Source organism: Oryctolagus cuniculus, chromosome 5, assembly GCF_051225735.1.
Source record: "Oryctolagus cuniculus isolate XC-2025 breed Fujian yellow rabbit chromosome 5, ASM5122573v1, whole genome shotgun sequence".
In the NCBI taxonomy this organism is placed as follows: domain Eukaryota; kingdom Metazoa; phylum Chordata; class Mammalia; order Lagomorpha; family Leporidae; genus Oryctolagus; species Oryctolagus cuniculus.
Genome location: NC_142871.1, coordinates 9,558,407 through 9,577,807, shown reverse-complemented (window position 1 = coordinate 9,577,807; position 19,401 = coordinate 9,558,407). Strand labels below are relative to the sequence as shown.

Genomic DNA, 19,401 nt, shown 5'->3' with positions numbered 1-19,401 from the left:
CTTGGGCATCTTCCACTGCTTCCCCAGGCCACAGTAGAGAGCTGGATCAGAAGTGGAGCAGCCGGTACTCGAACCAGTGCCCATGGGGGTTGCCGGTGCCAGCCCCAATACATTTTTTTGAAGAGTCCATATCCCGCAGTACTGCTCTAAGTGCACTATAAGCAGCCATCGAGTACTGTGTCAACAAACAAGGTTCTGTGATGTTATTTAAAAAATTCTAAGTGACTTCCATCAACATTTGTAAAACCATAGGCATGACATTTCAGAATTTAACCGACTCAGACCAATTTTTTTTTTCTAACAAAATTCACAGAGTAGGAATTGTTAAATCTGAAACTGATTTGAAAACTTTTGTGGATGGGCAAATTAGAAAGCAGTGCTGAGCCCCAGGGTTCGTTGCTCAGGGCGCTCTGTGCCTCCAACCAACCAAAGGGTGCTGATGCTGCCTTAAGAAAAATCGTTTTACACGACATACAACGGCCCGAGTCACACAATCAGCAACGCAAGTCCTCTGCACCTGACGGAGACGGACAACGAAGGGGAGATGCCCAAAGTTTCGGTTCTTCGCAGGACATCCATGTGACCGGGGCCACACAAAGGCTGCGAACCCGCCCGGCCCAGGGGAGCTCCGACGGGGCTCCGGGGTCCCTCCTCCGTGAGACCCCCGAGAAGCAGCCGCGTCCCGGGCCCGCCACCGAGCGCGTCCCTGAGGAGCCTCGCGGGGGCCCCTGGACGGCACCCAGGTCGCGGGGGCCCCAGGGAGGCCGGGCCCGGCTGGCTGCACTGCTGTCCCGCGCGGTGGGCGCGCCGCGGGCCGAGGGCCCGTGGGCTCTGTCCGGGCAGGTGGCGCGGCGCAGCGGCGGCTCGGGCCACGGCAGCCCGCGAGGCGAGCGCGGCGGGGCGGGGGCCCGGGCCCCGGCGCGGCGGTTGGGCGGCCAGCGAGAGCCAACGGCCGGCGCGCGGTCCGGGCGGGCTGGCCGGGAGGCGCCGCTCGCCGCGCCGGGTCACGTGGCGCGGTCACGTGGCGCGCAGCCGGGCCGGCGGTGGCGGCGGCTGAGGGGAGGCGGAGACTCGGCCGAGACGCGGGGGGGAGGCGGCGGCGGCGGCGGCGGCGGCGCGGGGCTGCTGGAGGCGGAGGCGGAGAGGCGAGGGGGAGCCGCGGGGGCCGCCGCCACGGCCGCCCGGGAGGTGAGGCGCGCGGCGGCCGCGGGAAGGGGCCGCGGCGGGCGGGGTGCCGCGCCGGCCCGCAGCGCCCTCCGCGCCGGGCGGGTGTCCCCTGGCGGCGGGGCCCGGTGCCCGGGCGCCGGCGGGCGTGGTGGGCGCGGCGGGCGGCCGGCGAGCCGGGTGGGCCGCGCGGGGGGCTCGGGGGCAGGCCGCGGCGCAGCCAGCGCGTCCGAGCCCGGGCTCCGGGCGGCGGCGGCGCCCCGCTCCCCCCAGCCTTTGTTTCGGCGTGGGAGAAAGCGGGGCGACGGAGGAGTCTGCGTGTGTGTGCGTGTGTGTAAATCAGGAGGCGTCTGGCTTGGAGCCATTTTTTTTCTCCCCGCTCTTCATTGTAGAGACAGAAAACCCCCGAGAACGGCTTCCCCGGGGAGACGGGCGTGCTCCTCCTCTTCCTCCCGCCGTCTGGGCGCGGGGCTCCCTCCCTGCTGCCCACCGCGCGGGCCTGCCTCCCCGCACGCCGCCCGCCGCCCGCCGCCCGCCGCGGGTGTCTGCGAGGCGGCCGGGTCACCTGTCGCGGCAGCTGCCTGGAAATCCGGCGCCTCCGCCGTGGGCTCCTGCCCGGCCCCGCCAGCCCCTCGGCCCCGCGCCGGCGGCCGATTCAAAGTTTGACCCGCCTGGGGGGTTGGGGGGGGGCTCGGCGGGGAGGCGACCCCCGGGGGTGCTGTCGCGACGCCCCCTCGGCCGGCTACCTCCGTGGGAGGGAGTGGGGCTGCTGTCAGCTGGGCAGCCGTGCGCCGCCCAGGTGATGGGGAAAGTCTTGCAGGACTTCTCCCCTCGGGGGCCGGGCGCTGCGCCCCGGACCTCGCCCTTTGGGGGACTCGGCTGCCCTTTGGGGTCTTACCGGATGCCCGTGGAACCCTCCCCGTATCACGGAGGAAATCTTTCCCGAGGGCTCGAGGAAGCCGAACGGTGTGTCTAGCCGGGAGGCAGCTGGGAGGCCCGGGAAGCCACCGGACCCTCGCCGCCCCCCGGGCTGGGCGGCTTGGAGGCCGATGGCCCGCTTCTCGCGCTGGGAGCGTCCCACGTGGCTCCCTCTCGGGATCGTCTACTCTGGTGGAGATGTGTGACTGCGTTATGAATAGCAGCTCAGTGTAAGGGATAGTACTCATCCGGGTGAGAGCGGGGGACCGAGTTCCTGAGTTTCCTTTAGGAGTGGCAGGGCTGGGACGAGTGGCAGTGTTCGCATGCGATGGGGGAGGTGTTGGCCTCTAGGCTGGGGCGCGCGTGGGAATGAGGTGGAATCAGAGAGGAGAACGTTCCCAACACCGTGGAGCTCTGAGACCTGGAAGGCGAGCAGGAAGCCATGGTTCCTCAAGTGCCGGCGGAGTGATGCCATCCTGTGTTTACTATGTCTGCTGTAAGCCCACGGCCTCTTCGTTTGCAAAGGACGTGGGTCCTATTGCACTTCCTGGGTGTCACGTGGAGCCGTACGAGTGACACTCGGTCATTCTCACTTTTCCCCCATGAAAATGGAATAGGACTTTTTCTTTTTTTTTTTTTTTTTTCTTTTAACCCGTAGAGGGAGGGTGGTGGCTGGAGCCCGGTTTGGATGGGACCACGCAGCGCTGGCGCGGAGACCCTGAGTGGCAGGGAAAGGTGGTGTTTCCGAGCCGGCGCGGGGCGGCTTGCAGGGCGGAACGTGAGGCCGGGCCTTTCTCTCCAGGTTTGAATTCAGGCAGTTTCATCGCATTCTCTCGCCCCTTCCCTTTTGTGGAGAGAGAGAGAGTGAAGATAGAGTGAGTGGCCCAACTCCACGCGCGCTTTGTAAAGTGCATGTGAAAACGGAGTGGAGCCTCTTCCGTGAGATGCTGCGATGCGGTTACTGCGTGGGTTCCTGGTTAGGAGGCTGGGAAGTATTTGCAGTGTTCCCAGAGCCTTACAGAAACTGCACATTTGGCCTTAGACTGCGAGGAATGTGTCATGGAAATGTCAGATTTCTTTTAGTTTGTGATAGTGTTAATTTGGTTACTAAAATTAACATACTAAGCGTGCTTTTTTGTTGTAAAATATACATAACAAAATGTATCATTTTAACCTTTATCTAAAAGCTTATTTGAAAGTCAGAGAAAGCACCCAGGGAGGTAGCAGGTGATGGGTCAAGTACTCGAGTCCCTGCCTGCCCACCGGTATGGGAGATCTGGTTTGAGTTTCTGGCTCCTGGCTTCCACCTGACAGTTCTGGCTATTGGGGGTATTTGGGAAGTAAACCAGTGGATGGGGCCTTGTTCTCTCTCTGTGTGTCAAATAGTAAGTAATTAAAAATCAAAATTCTGTTGTTTCACCTTAAAATACAGTTTTTAGTATCAAATATTTATTACACCCTACACACACATAACACACACGTGTACCCCATACATAGGTTGTATAATATATAGGCCTTTCAAAGAGTTCGTGGAAAACGTGCATTATTGAAAAACTATATTTCAAGATTTTTTTTGCGGAAAATTTATCTTTAGAAAAAAATTTAAAATTTTTATTTGAGATGCAGAAACAGAGACAGACATCCATCTCCCATGATCTTGTTCATTCCCAAATGCCCATAGTAGCCAAGACTGGGCTCACAGCTGGGAGCTGTGTCCTGTCTTCCAAATGTGACGGGGGCCCAACCTCCTGATGGACATCCAGGGTGCACATTCACAAGAAGCTGGAGTCTGGAGTGGAACTGAGACTAAAACCCAGGCTCTCTGATAATGGGGTGCTGGCATCTTAAGCCATGTCTTAACCACTGCTCCAAATGCTTGCCCCTAAACTTACCTTCAAAATCAGTTTTACTAAAACTTCTTGAAATTCCTGTTATATGTGGACTAAGATCATGAACAGATCTTTTTATTTAACTTTTAACTTTTTAGCATGGAATCATTTTTTCCACTTTTCTGTTGAATCTTGGTTTGCTGATTTCATTCCTGGAGTGTTGAATATGTTCCTTTATTTCTGTGTTTCTTATTCATTGTCCATTTGATCTAGAATCTGAATGAGAGGAACCAGATATTTTTTTTCCTTTGGTGAGCAGAATTCTTTCCATTAGGAAGTATGTTCTGTTTAATTCTTTCTTCTTGTGATATTAGCAACCATTCTTTGATTGTCGTGAGTGTTTACCATAGTGTTGCATTCTAATTCCATCATTCTGTCATATGCTGAAGTAAGAAGTAGAAACTAATCACCGGAATCAGTTGTTTGGTTACCTTGTGTAGGAAGGATGTGGAAGGTGCCTGATTATTTCCCTAGATTCATCAGTTGTCAAAGTTGTGAGTTTGCCCTTTGGCATTCTCCAGTGGTGGTGAATGTGGGGCCCCTCCCCCACTTTTGGTGTGTGTGGGGGTGGGGTGAACTCTGTCAGCATATATGTGTGTTTCACTCCATTGAAGTTACTGTCCTTTTTTTCTCCTGAATTTTTGTTTATTTGTTGATTCTGTATTTGATAGTTGGAGGGAAGGGGAGAGAGACTGATTAATTCAGAGAGATTTCCTGTCTGCTGGTTCAGTCCCCAAATGCAGCAACAACTGAAGGTAGAATCCAGGTCTACCACTCGGGTGGCAGGAACCCAGCTACCTGAACCATCACGGGTTGCCTCCAAGGGCACATATTAGCAGGAAGCTGGCGTGGGGAGCAGCCCAGGTGCTCTGAGATGGGATGCTCTCGTCCTAAGTGATGTCCTAACCACATGGCCGCATGCCGCTCCCGCTGTCCTTCTGACGCTCTTTCAGGTCAGTCCTGAATGCTGACAAGCCTGCAGGAGTCTGCTAGCTTCCTTTCTTTCTGATATGGCGAGGGTGTTCCAGACTCATCCTTTGTACTTCCTGTTTGAACTGTGAAATCAGAAAAGAATATTTTATTTTATTATTTTTTGAAAGCTTTTATTTAATAAATACAAATTTCATGGGTACAGCTTTTGGATTATAGCAGTTCTTCCCCCATACCCACCCTCCCACCCCCACACCTGTCCCACCTCCTACTCCCTCTCCCATCCCATTCTTCATTAAGATTCTTCTTCTTCTTCTTCTTTTTTATTTTTTTTGACAGAGTGGACAGTGAGAGAGAGAGACAGAGAGAAAGGTCTTCCTTTGCCGTTGGTTCACCCTCCAATGGCCACTGCGGCCGGCGCACCGCGCTGATCCGAAGGCAGGAGCCAGGTGCTTCTCCTGGTCTCCCATGGGGTGCAGGGCCCAAGCACTTGGGCAATCCTCCACTGCACTCCCGGGCCACAGCAGAGAGCTGTCCTGGAAGAGGGGCAACCGGGACGGAATCTGGCGCCCCGACTGGGACTAGAGCCTGGTGTGCCGTTGCCGCAGGCAGAGGATTAGCCTATTGAGCCGCAGCACCGGCCTAAGATTCATTTTTAATTATCTTTATATACAGAAGATCAACTCCATACTAAGTAAAATTTCAATAGTTTGCACCCACACACACAAAGTATAAAGTACTGTTTGAAGACTGGTTTTACCATTAATTCTCATAGTACAACTCATTAAGGACAGAGATCCTTCATGGGGAGCAAGTGCACAGTGACTCCTGTTGTTGAGTTAACAATTGACATTCTTATTTATGACATCAGTGATCACCTGAGGCTCTTGTCATGAGCTGCTAAGGCTTTGGAAGCCTTTTGAGTCCACTAACTCCGACATTATTTAGACAAGGCCATAGTCAAAGTGGAAGTTTCGCCTCCCTTCATAGAGAGGTACCTTCTTCTTTGATTATCCCTTCTTTCTACTGGGATCTCACAGAGATCTTTTATGTAGGTCAATTTATGCCACAGTGTCTTGGCTTTCCATGCCTGAAATGCTCTAATGGGCTTTTTAGCCAGATCTGAATGCCTTAAGGGCTGATTCTGAGGCCAGAGTGATGTTTAGGGCATTTGTCATTCCATGAGTCTACTGTGTGGCCTGCTTTCCATGTTGGATCATTCTTGGGAACAGACCATTTTAAAAAGAAAAAATAAATGACCATTGAACATATTAAAATGTTTAATTTTACCAGTCATTAAATAAATTAAATTAAAAGAAAATATAAGATATCATTTATGTCGACTCAAATGTTTGTGTCACTCCCCAAAATTCTATGTCGAACTCTTTTCCTCAAGAGTGGTGGTATTTGGAGATTGGGCCTTTGGGTGGTGATGAGGGTTAGATAAGGTCATGCACGCAAGCCCCGAGGAGAGCCTCAGGATGAAACTTAACATTGCTGACCCTTGACCTTAAACTTAACCTCCAGAACTGGGAGACATTTCTTTTGTTGCAGCCACCCCATCTGTTGTCCAGTTGGCGCTCCATATCTGCAGATTCCACGTCCATGGGTTGAACAGAAGGTGAATAGAAGATATGTGGAAAAAAATTTAATGTCTCTACTGAACACGTATCTTGTTGTTATTCCCTAGACAGTACAGTGTAACAGCTGTTTACTAGTATTTACGCTGTATTGGGTGTTAGAACCAACTTAGAGGTAACTTAAAATGTGGACGTATAGGGAGGCTGTGGGTCAGTTTTATGCAAAGACCTTGTGCTTCTGCATTAGAGAGTGGAGCATCTGCAGGGGTCCAGAAACCAGTCTTCTGCAGATACTGGAGCATGTTTTGTCATGGCAACCCCAGCAGACCGAAACACCATTTCCAGTTATGGCAGTATAGTTTAGACCCAGTTTCGCTTTAATGGATGTGAAATGCTATGGTTATGGTCTTACGATGACCTTTCCGTTCCTCCTTTCGGTAATTGTAGTATTTTAGTATCTCCCAGTGTGGTGTGGGAATAAGGATGATGATAATGTCCATTGCTCGTGCGTGTGAAGTGAAGTGCGTATCCTCAGATCAGCTCAGTGGAGGTAGAGATGGGTGTACTCAGATAGCTTCTGTTAAGTACCAGAATACGAAACATGCATACGTTTGACCCAGAAAGTTCACATTTTGTAGGGATTTATCCCAAAGAAATAACATGAAAAGTTAGCAAAGTTGTGTGTACATAGTAAAGAACTCGAATTAAGCTTGAATAAGGAATTGATTAGATTATTGCACATTCATTGTGTGCAGCTGTTGAAAACAAGGATGTGTGGGCCGGTGCCGTGGCTCAATAGGCTAATCCTCCGCCTGCGGCGCCAGCACCCCTAGTTCTAGTCCTGGTCACTCCTCTTCCTGTCCAGCTCTCTGCTGTGGCCCAGGAAGACAGTGGAGGATGGCCCAAGTGCTTGGGCCCTGCACCCGCATGAGAGACCAGGAGGAAGCACTTGGCTCCTGGCTTCGGATCAGTGCCGTGTGCCGGCCGCAGTGGCCATTAAAGGGTGAACCAACGGCAAAGGAAGACCTTTCTCTCTCTCTCACTGTCCACTCTGCCTGCTAAAAAAAAAAAAAAAAAAAAACCAACAAGGATGTGCGTCTATATTGACCAGTCTGGAAAGACGTTCATGGTGTGTTGTTGAGTGCAGCTGGCAGGCTACAGCACTCTTGGCTCAGCACTTAGCGTATCAGCCCAGAAAGTACTGAACAGGAAGGCTTTGGAGGCCAACCCCAGAGGAAACACCACCTGGGTCGTCCTCAGGTTCCCTTGTTCACAAAGACTGTGCCAGTTGATTTCATTCTCCTGCTCTCAGATTGAGACTTCCTGGAGGGAACACGATGGCCTGGTTGCACACCACCTGAGTTTCCCTCGCAGGTTATGGACGTCATTCGGCTGTGTGAGTATGTAGGATTGTTCTTGTGTGATGTCCCCACAAAGCCCACAGAGAATAGATGAGGAGTCACAAGGAGACTTGAGATACTTTTAACTGCAGAAAGTGGAAAACATTCCAGCAAGACAAGGAAATAGATTCTCCTTACCTAGTTAAAATTAAACACATTCTTTTCTCAAAAATGTTGAATTAATTGCCACATTGACATAAAATTGCCATGAACTCTGATCTGCTTGGGCTTTGTCCACTCTTTAACATGTTAAGTTCTTTACAGTGGGTCAACTCTGATTTCTTTTATAGAAAATGATTGGTCAAAAATAAAATTTTGGGTTATTCATGAAACTTACCAAGATGTTAAAAATTATGATATTCAAAAAATTATGCTCTTTTCCTCTTTAAATATGATTAATTCAGAATCAAATATATTTTTCTGAAGTCAGTAAATAGGAATAGCAGTCTTTTCTTCTTAAGATTTATTTATTTATTTGAAAGAATTACACAGAGAGAAGAGGCACAGAGAGAGAGAGGGAAAAGTCTTCCATCTGATGCTTCACTCCCCATTTGGCCACAATGGCTAGAACTGCACCCATCTGAAACCAGGAGCCAGGAGCTTCTTCCAGGTCTACCACGCAGGTGCAGGGGCCCAAGCACTTGGGCTGTCTTCTACTGCCTTCCCAGGCCATAACAGAGAGCTGGATCGGAAGTGAAGGAGCCTAGTCTTGAACCGGCGCCCATATGAGATGCCAGCACTGCAGGCTGGGGCATTAACCTGCTGAAATAGCAGTCTTTGTATTATGTGCTATTAGAGATACTTAACACTCGAAAGAAAGTGTGTGTGAGTGTATGTATGTATATATTTTTTCATTTTATTTGAAAGAGAGACAAAGATTTTTCCATCTGGTGGTTCACTCCTCAAATGCCTGCAACAGCCAAGGCTGGGTCAGGCTGCAGCCAAGAGCCTGGAACACAATCCCTGCATCTCCCAGGTGAGTGGCAGGGGACCCAAGCACTTGAGCCATCCTTTGCTGTTTCCTAGGCACAGTAGCAGGGAGCTGAACTGGAAGCAGAGCAGCTGTGACTTGAACCAGTATTCTGTGATGTGGGATGTCAGTGTTGCAAGCAGCAGCTTAACCTGCTGCCCCACTACACCAGCCCCAAGAAAGACCATTTTTAGAGTTGAAACATGCAGTTTGTGGAAAGCCTCAGATAGGATTAGTGCACAGGCTACATAGAAAATTACCCTGTGGGTGTGCAAATCATGAGGCTTATTTGAGAATCTCTCACTGTTACTGTATTCGGAAGCACAATTAGGGTTAAATTGGATGTGAGACAGCTTTGAAAAAGATAACACATGTAACACATGCAAGATATTAATTTCTAACTTTAAAAATTAAAGGCTTAATTTAGATCATAATAGTCACAAAAGGATTGGGAAGCACGTTATGTAAGGTATCATGTTTTTACAGTTATTTCTACTGCTCGTTCATTTGGTTTCCTTAATACATACTTGGATATCTTCTTCCAGTTGGGAATGGGTATGTTGGAGCTCCTTGGTTAGTTTTTGTAGTTATCTGATCTGTTAGTAGGTGGCTAAGGCGAAGAGTTTGGCCCTTTCAGTGAATAGTTTCATGAAAGATGTGTTAACATTCACTTTTTTGTTTCAGCTGTTGATCCAGGTAGTTATGAGTTGGAACATTGGGCTCTAAAGACTTTTTTGTGCCTTTTTTTTTTTTTAAAGATTAATTCATTTTATTTATTTTAAAGAATTAGATGGCCGACGCTGAGGCTCAATAGGCTAATCCTCTGCCTGCAGCGCCGGCACACCGGGTTCTAGTCCTGGTCGGGGCGCCGGATTCTGTCCCAGTTGCTCCTCTTCCAGTCCAGCTCTCTGCTGTGGCCAGGGAGAGCAGTGGAGGATGGCCCAAGTTCTCGGGCCCTGCACCCACATGGGAGACCAGGAGGAAGCACCTGGCTTCGGATCAGCGCGGCGGCCTTTGGGGGGTGAACCAACGGCAAAGGAAGACCTTTCTCTCTGCTCTCTGTCTTTCTCTCTCTCTCACTGTCCACTCTGCCTGTCGGAAAAAAAAAAAAGAGGGGGGGTGTCTTTCATCCACTGATTAACTCCTCAAATGGCTGCAACATCTGGAGCTGAGCCATTCTGAAGACAGGAGCTTTCTCTGGGTCTTCCATATGGGTACTAGGGTACTTGGGCCTTTGCTGCTTTCCCAGACACACCAACAGGGAGCTGGATCAGAAGTGGGGCAGCCAGGACCCGAACTGGATCCCATTTGGGATGCCAGCACTGTGGGCTGGGGCTTTAACCCACTGTGCCATAGCACCGGCCTCTGTGCCTGCTTTTAAAACCTGTTGCTTAGTGTTTTTGAATTCCTTTTGAATGTTATAGACATGTCACTGGGTTCAAAATTTTTTCATCCTACTGAACATTTCTTTTACCAGTTTGTTGCCAACAACAAAGGTTTAAACTTTTCAAGGCAGTAGTTAATTTTATGGTTTCTGTGTGTATAATTTTCACTCCCTATTTAGGGAAATCGAAGTCTTGTGCAGAAAATCTTTTAGGTGCAATATTTTTCTCACCTGCTACTGTGCCTTTTTACCATGTTTGTCTGCTAGAAGTGTTTTTTATGTCCCTGGGGAAATGTAACATTATTACTGATACCTGTGAAGTCCTCAGGCCAATGACAGGCCGAGCAGTTAGTGCTGGGAGAGTTTTAATCTTGGAGAAAAGTTGATCAACAGTGATGTTACCATATGCTGGGACATACAGGATTGTCTTCACACATAATCAGTTTCTTAAACTACAGACAAGCCTCTTAGGCACAAAACCAGATGGACAAATTCAGCTCCAGTGATTGGAATATCAAAACCTGCATCATACAAGTTAGGCTTATCCTGTGCACATAAAACCCTGGTCAGCCAAAGCTGACATTTTTTGGCAGCCAGAGTTAATGTTTAGAATTGCTAAGTAACCAGAAAGTTTAACTGTGTGTTATCATTTGTCAAATTAGAGAAGAATACATTTAAGAAAGAGTGCCTGGATTACCATATCTGAGAGAAGGCAGTTTAAGGAGGTTAGGTCTTGGACAAAGGTGGTTGACATTCAGGTCACATTCTCCAGCCCTTACAAGTCATTTGTACTTTTTCCATTTTTGGTCTTGTCATCTTTTCCCATGAAATGAGAAACCAGTCTTGTGTTTCATGTGTAGGAAATTTACTTTCCTGAATTAATTTTCTGATACCTGGATAATGGAATAAATCTTGTAATATTTGAAAGGCCCAGACTAAAACACAGCAATTCCTAGTAAAAGATAGAAAGCCCACAGTTTGCTTATGCTATTCCATTAGTAATAATTTTTAATACTGTGACAGAAGTGAGAATGAAAGTGGCATACATATTACTTTGTCTCCTCACCTCGCTTTGATTCTGAGGGACTTGGGAATAAATTAAGTAGCATAGGATTGGGGTGCTGCCCAGAATCTATCCATTGCAGCCTACTTGAGCACCAGTTCCCAGCCCTTTGGGATTTATGGCATCCTGTTTCTGTTTGGTTTTACACCTCCCGCCTCCTCATGACTCTGGAACAGCGCGACAGGCAGGTCTCTGGTAGCAGTGGAGAGCGAAGTGCTGATACAAGTCCGCAGATTGTCACCATCACTCAATTTTATCTAATTACATCAACCTTTAATTTTAACTAATGAGTACCGAACTTCTGGACGACTAACAACCTTCGTGATTACATTGTTATATAGAACGTATTTTAACACTTTTGTACTTTTGACTGATTTAAAATTAATGTTTTCAAAAATTTTATGGCATAGGATAAAAAGTCATAGTGAATGAGATGTGTGTCTTATGTGTATTTATGTGCAAGAAATATGGTAGGAAAATATTAAGTATCATTGTAGCTACTTCCTGAGCTGAAAGTGCTTTTTTAAACAGAGATATAGATATAGATAGATAGATACAGATATAGATACATGCGCAGTAATGTTTATGAGGTGCTTTGAAATCAGCTTTCTGGAAATCTAATCTGTTAAGTTTGTTGTACCAGAAGTAGAAATCTCCATGAACTACATGGTTGAGAAGTGGTGTAGGTGTCGTTTCAGAGTCTGAGACCCTGGAGCTAGCTCCTTTTCTCCCCTTTGCTGGCTTTCTGTGTTTCTCAAATCCCTGGGAGCGTTGTGGCTGACTGATGCACGTACAAATGGGATCTCATGGCTGCTGTTCATCCGGATACAGATGGTGAGGTTCTTTCTCCTTCACATGATGCGGGAAGATGGCACGTTCTTGGCTTTGGAGGGATCGATCCCTGTTCGTGGTGTATATGGTATGGCCACAACTTGTGAGAGACAGAGCAGGCACTGTCGGGTGAACAGTACCAGTAATCTCTGTTGGTCAGTGTAAGCCAGTTCCTTCGACTTTTGGTTGTTAATGACTAGCAGAACTGGTTTATGTGGGCCCTCCCTTGGAGCTAATGAGCAGTAAAGTGGATCCCAAGGTGAGATGTCCGAAGAGGGAGACTTGCTATGGAGTTTGCATTCATTCAGAAATTAGATCATGAATGAGCTTTTACAAGTTAAGATATAGTTCAGTTCCTTTCTCCTCATTTGATATCTACCTGTCCTCAAGTACTGTCTGTTACCGCGTTATTTTGAGATGCAAACTAAATTAGCATACGTTTGTTTAATGTTATTGGAAGAAAGTAATCATCTGGTGTACAGACCTTTAGACACTGACTTTTTTTTTTTTTGACAGGCAGAGTGGACAGTGAGAGAGACAGAGAGAAAGGTCTTCCTTTGCCGTTGGTTCACCCTCCAATGGCCGCCGCGGCCGGCGTGCTGCTGCCGGCGCACCGCGCTGATCCAACGGCAGGAGCCAGGTACTTATCCTGGTCTCCCATGGGGTGCAGGGCCCAAGCACTTGGGCCATCCTCCACTGCACTCCCGGGCCACAGCAGAAAGCTGGCCTGGAAGAGGGGCAACCGGGACAGAATCCGGTGCCCCAACCGGGACTAGAACCCAGTGTGCCGGTGCTGCAAGGCGGAGGATTAGCCTAGTGAGCTGTGGCGCCGGCCTAGATACTGACTTTTAATCCAGTGGCTTAATTATGGGCACGCTATGTTCAGTGTGAAAAATATTTTGTTACTTGGAACTGCTATTTTTTGTGTGGAGTTTCAGTGTTACATAACATTTACAACCTTCTGCTTCTTAGTTCTTAATATGATAATTTGACTAATAGTCTCTTTTTAAAAAGTTTATTTATTTAGAAAGAGAGTTGCAGAGAGGAAGAGACAGAGAGAGAAATCCTCTATCTACTGGTTCACTCCCCAGATGGCTGCAACAGCCAGGGCTGGACCAGACTGAAGCCGGGAGCCAGGAGCTCCATCTGAGTCTGCCACGTGAGTGTTGGGCCCAAGCACTTGGGCCATTCTGGAGAAGCTGGATCAGCAGTGGAGCAGCTGGGACTCGAACTGGTGTCCGTGTGGGATGCCTGCACTGCAGGCAGCAGCTTAACCTGCTTGGCCACGATGCATGACTAGTATTGTCAATATAATGCTCCGTATGTGGGGATGTCTGCAAAGAAGTATATTCTCCTAATTTTCTGACCCTCCTGTAAATTAAAAAAAATAGACATAACAGCCAGAAAATTACCAAGATAGTTTGGCTCTGATATAAATTGCTGAGTTAAGGGGTAACTTAATTTTTTTCTCAATAAAAATTCTGTTTTGTTGAATATGTGAGTCTCTCTGGAAATCCAGGTAAGCTGAGCTCCAGGGAGGAATCAGCTGCTTTTCTGCAAGTTTCCCTTTTCTTTCTAGGTTGATTGGCTGATGCTGATTTGAGTCTAGTTCTGACAGCGTGAGTTTTCAGAACCTTTCCTTTTTTCCCACTTCTGGTGTGACCAGATGACTGTTAAAGCCACCAAGTAGTTAACCTTGACGTACTGGTGGGCTCAAGGAAGAAAACTTTTGGATCCTAGAAGGAGACTTGAGCTAGGAATGGCCAAACAGAAGACAGTTCTTGGCTGGGGAGGCAGCTTTCCATAAAGACCTCCTGGGCTGTGGGCACTCAGAGGAGTTGGATGGAATGGAAAGAAGTGTGTGCTTGGAGGAGACTGACCCCGAGTGGGGACATGTCTTAGTTTAAAAGTGAGAACAGATATACAGAGCACCCAGGTGTGTAGTCTTTTTTTTCTCTCAAATAAGTGCTATATTACTGTATTATTAACCCTTTTCTTTATGAGAGATGAGCAATTTTTAAAAAGATTGATTTATTTATTTGAAAGGTACACAGAGAAGGAGAGGCAGAGAGAAAGAGAGAGAGGTCTTCCATCTGCTGGTTCACCCCCCAATTGGCTGCAATGACCAGAGCTGCACCAACCCAAAGCCAGGAGCCAGGAGCTTCTTCCAGGTCTCCCACATGACCTTGGGCCATCTTCTGCTGCTTTCCCAGGCCATAGCAGACAGAGGGTTGGATCAGAAGTGGAGTAGCCAGACTTGAACTGGGGCCCATATGGGGTGCCGGCACTGCAGGCTTGGCTTTACTTGCTATGCCACGGCGCCGGCCCCTAGTTTTTTCACAATATGCATTTGCTGTGAACTTTCTGGAAACCCTTCATGTATACATCTGGGATGGAAAATTTTCTCAGTCGTTGGTCTTGTTAGACACCTCTGCCTGAGAAGCACACACGTCGGTGCTGGAACTGTTTTTCATGTATAGGTAGGACCATAAGGATCAGGGCATAAAGTCCTCTCCAGTTGTCCAAACTGCCACTGGTTTCCATTTTTTGTTCATCATAACCTGAGCCGCGTTTGCTCTTACTCTGACACCTTGTCCTTCCTTTGCCTGGGCCAGAGTGGAGAATTGGGATATGTTGTGCTGACTTTTATAGCTAGAAAACCCGTTGTCACTGTGAGGAGGCTTTTTATGTTGCTGTCGGTCAAAGTGAGCAGCGTCCCACGGCCTCACTTGCTGGAGCGAGGCTCCTGGGCACGACCAGCCTGCCAGCTCCCTGTCCGATGAAGCATGTTGTGTAAGCGTGTCTGACTCTCTGGGTGGGTCTGTAAGCCTCTGGGGCTTGCTTGCCTATCTCTAGCCCTGCTGAATGGAGGTAAAGAAATGAGGAAGGCCAAAGGGAAATTATCTCACGGAGTATCTCATATGGTAAGAGCAGCTAAAATCTACACAGAAACCCTGAATATGGCACCTATTACTAAAGCTCTTGTGGCGTACCTTAGCTGTTTTTTAGTTGTTTGTCCTACATATTAGCTATTTTGTATTCTTTAATCTATATCTCCTCATCTCCTCCCTGCCCAAATTGGTAACCAGTAGCTTCTCTATTTCCTTATGTGTGACCTTTTTTTCCATCTTTTTAAGATTCCACATATCAGTGAGAAGCAGTATTTTTCTTTCTGTGTCTGGCTTATTTCATTTAGTATAAAGTCTTCCTGGTCTGTTCATGTTGGGACTAATAGCAGGGTCTCCTCCCCCACTTAAGGCTGAATAATATTCCATTATATATCTACACCACAGCTTCTTTGTCCATCTGTTCTTTGACAGTTGTTGTGAATAATTCTGCAGAAAATACGGAGGTGCAGGTATCTTTCCAGGGTGTTGCTTTTGTTTCCTGTGGATACGTGCTCAGCAGAGGGATTTCTGGGCCTTTTTGAAACAATTTTCTTAGCATTTAAAAGAATTAATTTTTTACACATTTTTATTTTATTTGAAAGAGAGAAGATTTTTCATCTACTGGTTCATTTCCCAAATGTTTACAACAGCCAGGGCTGGGCCAGGCTGAAGCCAGGAGCCTGGAACTCCATCCAGGTGTCTCCCATGGGTGACAGGGACCTGAGAACTGGAGCCATCATCTGCCTTGCAGGGTGCTCGCTAGCAGGAAGCTAGATGGGAAGCAGAGCAGCTAGGACTTAGGCCGCTAGGAGGGGATGCGGGCAACCTAGTGGCATCTTAATTGCTGAACCAAATGCTGCCTCGATTTTCTTCTCTTTCTTTTTGTTCTTTTTTTCCTTAAAGACATTTATTTGAAAGGCAGAGAGAGAGGACAGAGATTATCATCAGTCTTCCTTCTGCTGGTTCACTTCCCAAGTGGCTGCAGTTGCCAGGGCTGGAACTCCGTCCAGGTCTCCCACGTGAGGGCGGGGGCTGACACAGTTGGACCGGCATCATCTGCTTTCCCAGGTGCATCAGCAGGGAGCTGCCTCAGAAAGTGAACGGCCAGGACTTGAACTGGGACGCAGTTGGAACGCCAGCATTGGAAGCGGTGGCTTAACCTGCTGCGCCACAGTGCTGGCCCCTCCTCCATTTTCTTCACCTTTTCTGACTTGCAGGGAGAAGCACCGCTGTTCTTCCTTTCCACTTGGGAACAGTGAGGTGTGACTGCTGGGCGCGGCTGGGAGAGGGCCAGGAAAGAGCAGAGGGGATCCTGGCTTCGGTTTGCTGCAAGCCTTGACGGTGTCTGTACAGTTGTTCTGCCACATCCCGCTTCTTCGCGAGGATCAGTACATCACACGGAAGCTTCCTCCCAAGTTCCGGGTAAATTAATAGAAATGTGATGTTTAAAGTGATATCCATTAGTTGATTGTACTTCCTTCGGTTTTGACATGAAGAACATTGGCCTTTATTTTCCAAGGAGTTTTTCTCAGTAATTTGTTTCATTATAAGTAACATTTGCTTCCATATGTGTAACAGTTTATAAAGTATTTGTTTACATATGCAGTTTTCTTTGGTCTTCCCTACAGCCTTTTACAATATGTCAAATGTATATATTTTCTTATGAGAAAGCCAAGGCTACAGATTGCCTGTCATTATAAGCCAATAATCGGAAGTCTTGGGACTTAATGCCACACTTTGATGAGAAATCTCCAGTCCCCTTTCCTCGCTTTCCCTACCCTGTGACCTCCCCTCTTGTTGGTCTCTCCCTACCCTGTGACCTCCCCTCTTGTTGGTCTTGCCACACCCCCTTTCCTTGCTCTCCCTATCCTGTGACCTCCCCTCTTGTTGGTCTTGCCACACCCCCTTTCCTCGCTCTCCCTACCCTGTGACCCCCCCTTCTTGTCTTGCCACTCTGAGGGATTCACCTGCAGGCTGTTCTGTTGAACTTCTCAGCCTTGAATTAACAGCGGTAGAAATGATGACCGTTTTCCTGCCCTGAAAATTGTCATTTCTGGATGTGGGGTCTGCGACCGTCACAGCCATCTTGCTGTTGCTCTGAACTTGAAGACAACTCATGGGAAGGGACCAAGTTACTAAACTGTGCAGAAAGCCATTAAGAGGCCTGGCATACCACACCTGGCACCCGCCTGCCTTGGATTCCCTATGTGAAATAAACTTCCCTATTGTTTAAGGCAGTCTGAGGTGGGATTATCTATTACTTGCATCTGTACTGGGGCATGGCATGAATGTCGTTAATTTCAGTTTACCCCACTGAGGAAAACTTGGCTTAACATTCCAAGAGTCAGGTTTGGTTTGCTGAGCATGCAGGGAGCAGCTAGTGATCAAGGTCCCTGTGGTTAGGCAGTGTCCGCGCGGGGGAGCATCTTTGCCTGGAATCTGATGAGGAAGTGGTCCAGGTTATTTTCTTCTCCCTTGCCTCTGTGTGTGTGTGTGTGTGTGTGTGTGTAAGTGTGTAAGAGGCAGCTTCCTTGTTTTCTATCTTACAGATCATTTCTGAAAAGTTTGGCATTTATTTATTTTGCGAGGCAGAGTTAGACAGAGAGAGAGTTATAGACAGTGAGAGAGAGACAGAGAGAAAGGTCTTCCTTCTGTTGGTTCATTTTCCTAATGGCTGCTACTGCCAGCGCTATGCCGATCCAAAGCCAGGAGCCGGGTACTTCCTCCTGTTCTCCCATGCGGGTGCAGGGGCCCAAGCATTTGGGACATCCTCCACTGCCTTCCTGGGCCACAGCAGAGAGCTGGACTGGAAGAGGAGCAACCAGGACTAGTACCCAGCACCACAACTGGGACTAGAACCCGGTGTACTGGTGCCGCAGGCGGAGGATTAGCCAAGTGAGCCACGGCACTGGCCGAGTTTGGCATTCTTTTAGACTTTGATGGTTTATGTTAAAAAGTTGTAGCCCCTTAAGGGGCCAGCGTTGTGTAGCTGGTAAAGCCTCCACCTTGGATGCTGGAATCCCATATGGCACTTGACTTCCAATCCAGTTCCCTGCTACCGTACCTACATAGGAGACCTGAAGGAAGGGCCTGACTCCTGGCTTCGGTCTGATCCAGCCCTGGCTGTTGCGGCCATTTGGAGGATGAAGCAGCAGATGGAAGATTTCTCTGTCTCTGTCTCTGCTTCTCTGTAATTCTGCCTTTAAAATAAATAAATTAAAAAAAAAAAGTTGTAGCCAAGAAATCTATGTTGAGGATAGATGGGGGCAGGGGAAGGTGATTAAAACACCGCTCAGGAGGGCCACGTGCTTTCTGTATGAAACTGCTTGGGTTAGAGTCCTGGCTCCACTTCTGATTCCCACTTTCTGCCGATGGGCATTCTGGGAGGCAGCAGACGGAGACTCAAGTACTTGGGTTCCTGTCATCCGTGTGAGAGACTCGAATTGAGATCCAGTCTCCTGGCTTCAGCTTGACCCAGCCCGGACATTGCCAGTGTTCAAGGAATGAAGCAGTGGGTGGAATCTCTCTCCGTTTCTGTCTCTGTCCTCTCTTCCTTTCAGATAAAATGAAAATAAAAATTTTTAAGAAAATAAAACAAAAGAACAAGTGGTTCCATTGTAAGTAAAAATTTAAGGATGTATTATTGTGTCTGAAATTGAACTTTTAGCATCTCCAAAGGTTTTCTTTCGGGCTTGATACTATGAGATCTGCTGTTTCTTATACATATGGATATATTCGCAAAACTGGATTATATCCCAGTGTAATCAGGCAGGGAACCTGTGTGAACCATATAGTGGAACAGCAATGAAAAGCTACAGAGTTCCTGTAATCGTATTAGGCTGTGATGTGGTCCCTCCGCATGTTTATTAATTAGTGGAGTTGTAATGAGACCTCCCCCCCTCTGCTTGAAGGATGCTCATCAGTGGGCATCCAGGCAGGACTGGAGCTGTGTTTGGGAGCCTTCTGTGTAGAGGTGGGAGGGATTGGTGTTTCAGGTGGTGGCAGGTGAGCCTCCTGCCAAGTTGGCGTAATGGGAACAGGACTCTCCTGAGTTGCCATCTGTTTGTGGCCGATAGGAAACCAGCAGTGATTTCTGAGGCGTGAGGAACTGTTCCGTTTATGTTGAAATATTTAGGAATTAGTAATGCTGAGACCGTGCTGATCAGGTGTTAGTAGGTCGGGGGAAATAGACTGTGCGGAGTGAGTTTTTGTGACTACGGAATTCAGGATTTCTGCTTGGTTTAACAGTTCCCCTCCTCCCAGCTCCAAAATGGCAGAACTCTTTTCTTTTCCTTACTTCTTTTTTTTTTTTTTTTTTTTTTTTTTTTTTTTATTTTTGACAGGCAGAGTGGACAGTGAGAGAGAGAGAGACAGAGAGAGAAAG

At 48.0% G+C, this 19,401-nt stretch overlaps 1 protein-coding gene across 3 annotated transcripts in view; it reads left to right on the top strand.

Moving 5' to 3' along the window:
* The first annotated feature begins 1,057 nt into the window (after positions 1-1,057).
* Positions 1,058-19,401, top strand: part of TULP4 (TUB like protein 4) — a 248,179-nt gene continuing 229,835 nt past the window's right edge. For 2 of the 3 annotated variants that reach the window (XM_089333585.1, XM_051855193.3), the window contains exons 1-2: positions 1,068-1,188; positions 16,235-16,439. The gene's annotated coding sequence lies outside the window, so the exon portion shown is untranslated. Of the gene's footprint in view, positions 1,189-16,234; positions 16,440-19,401 lie in introns of all 3 variants that reach the window. The other variant, XM_070073328.2, reaches the window with a different exon arrangement.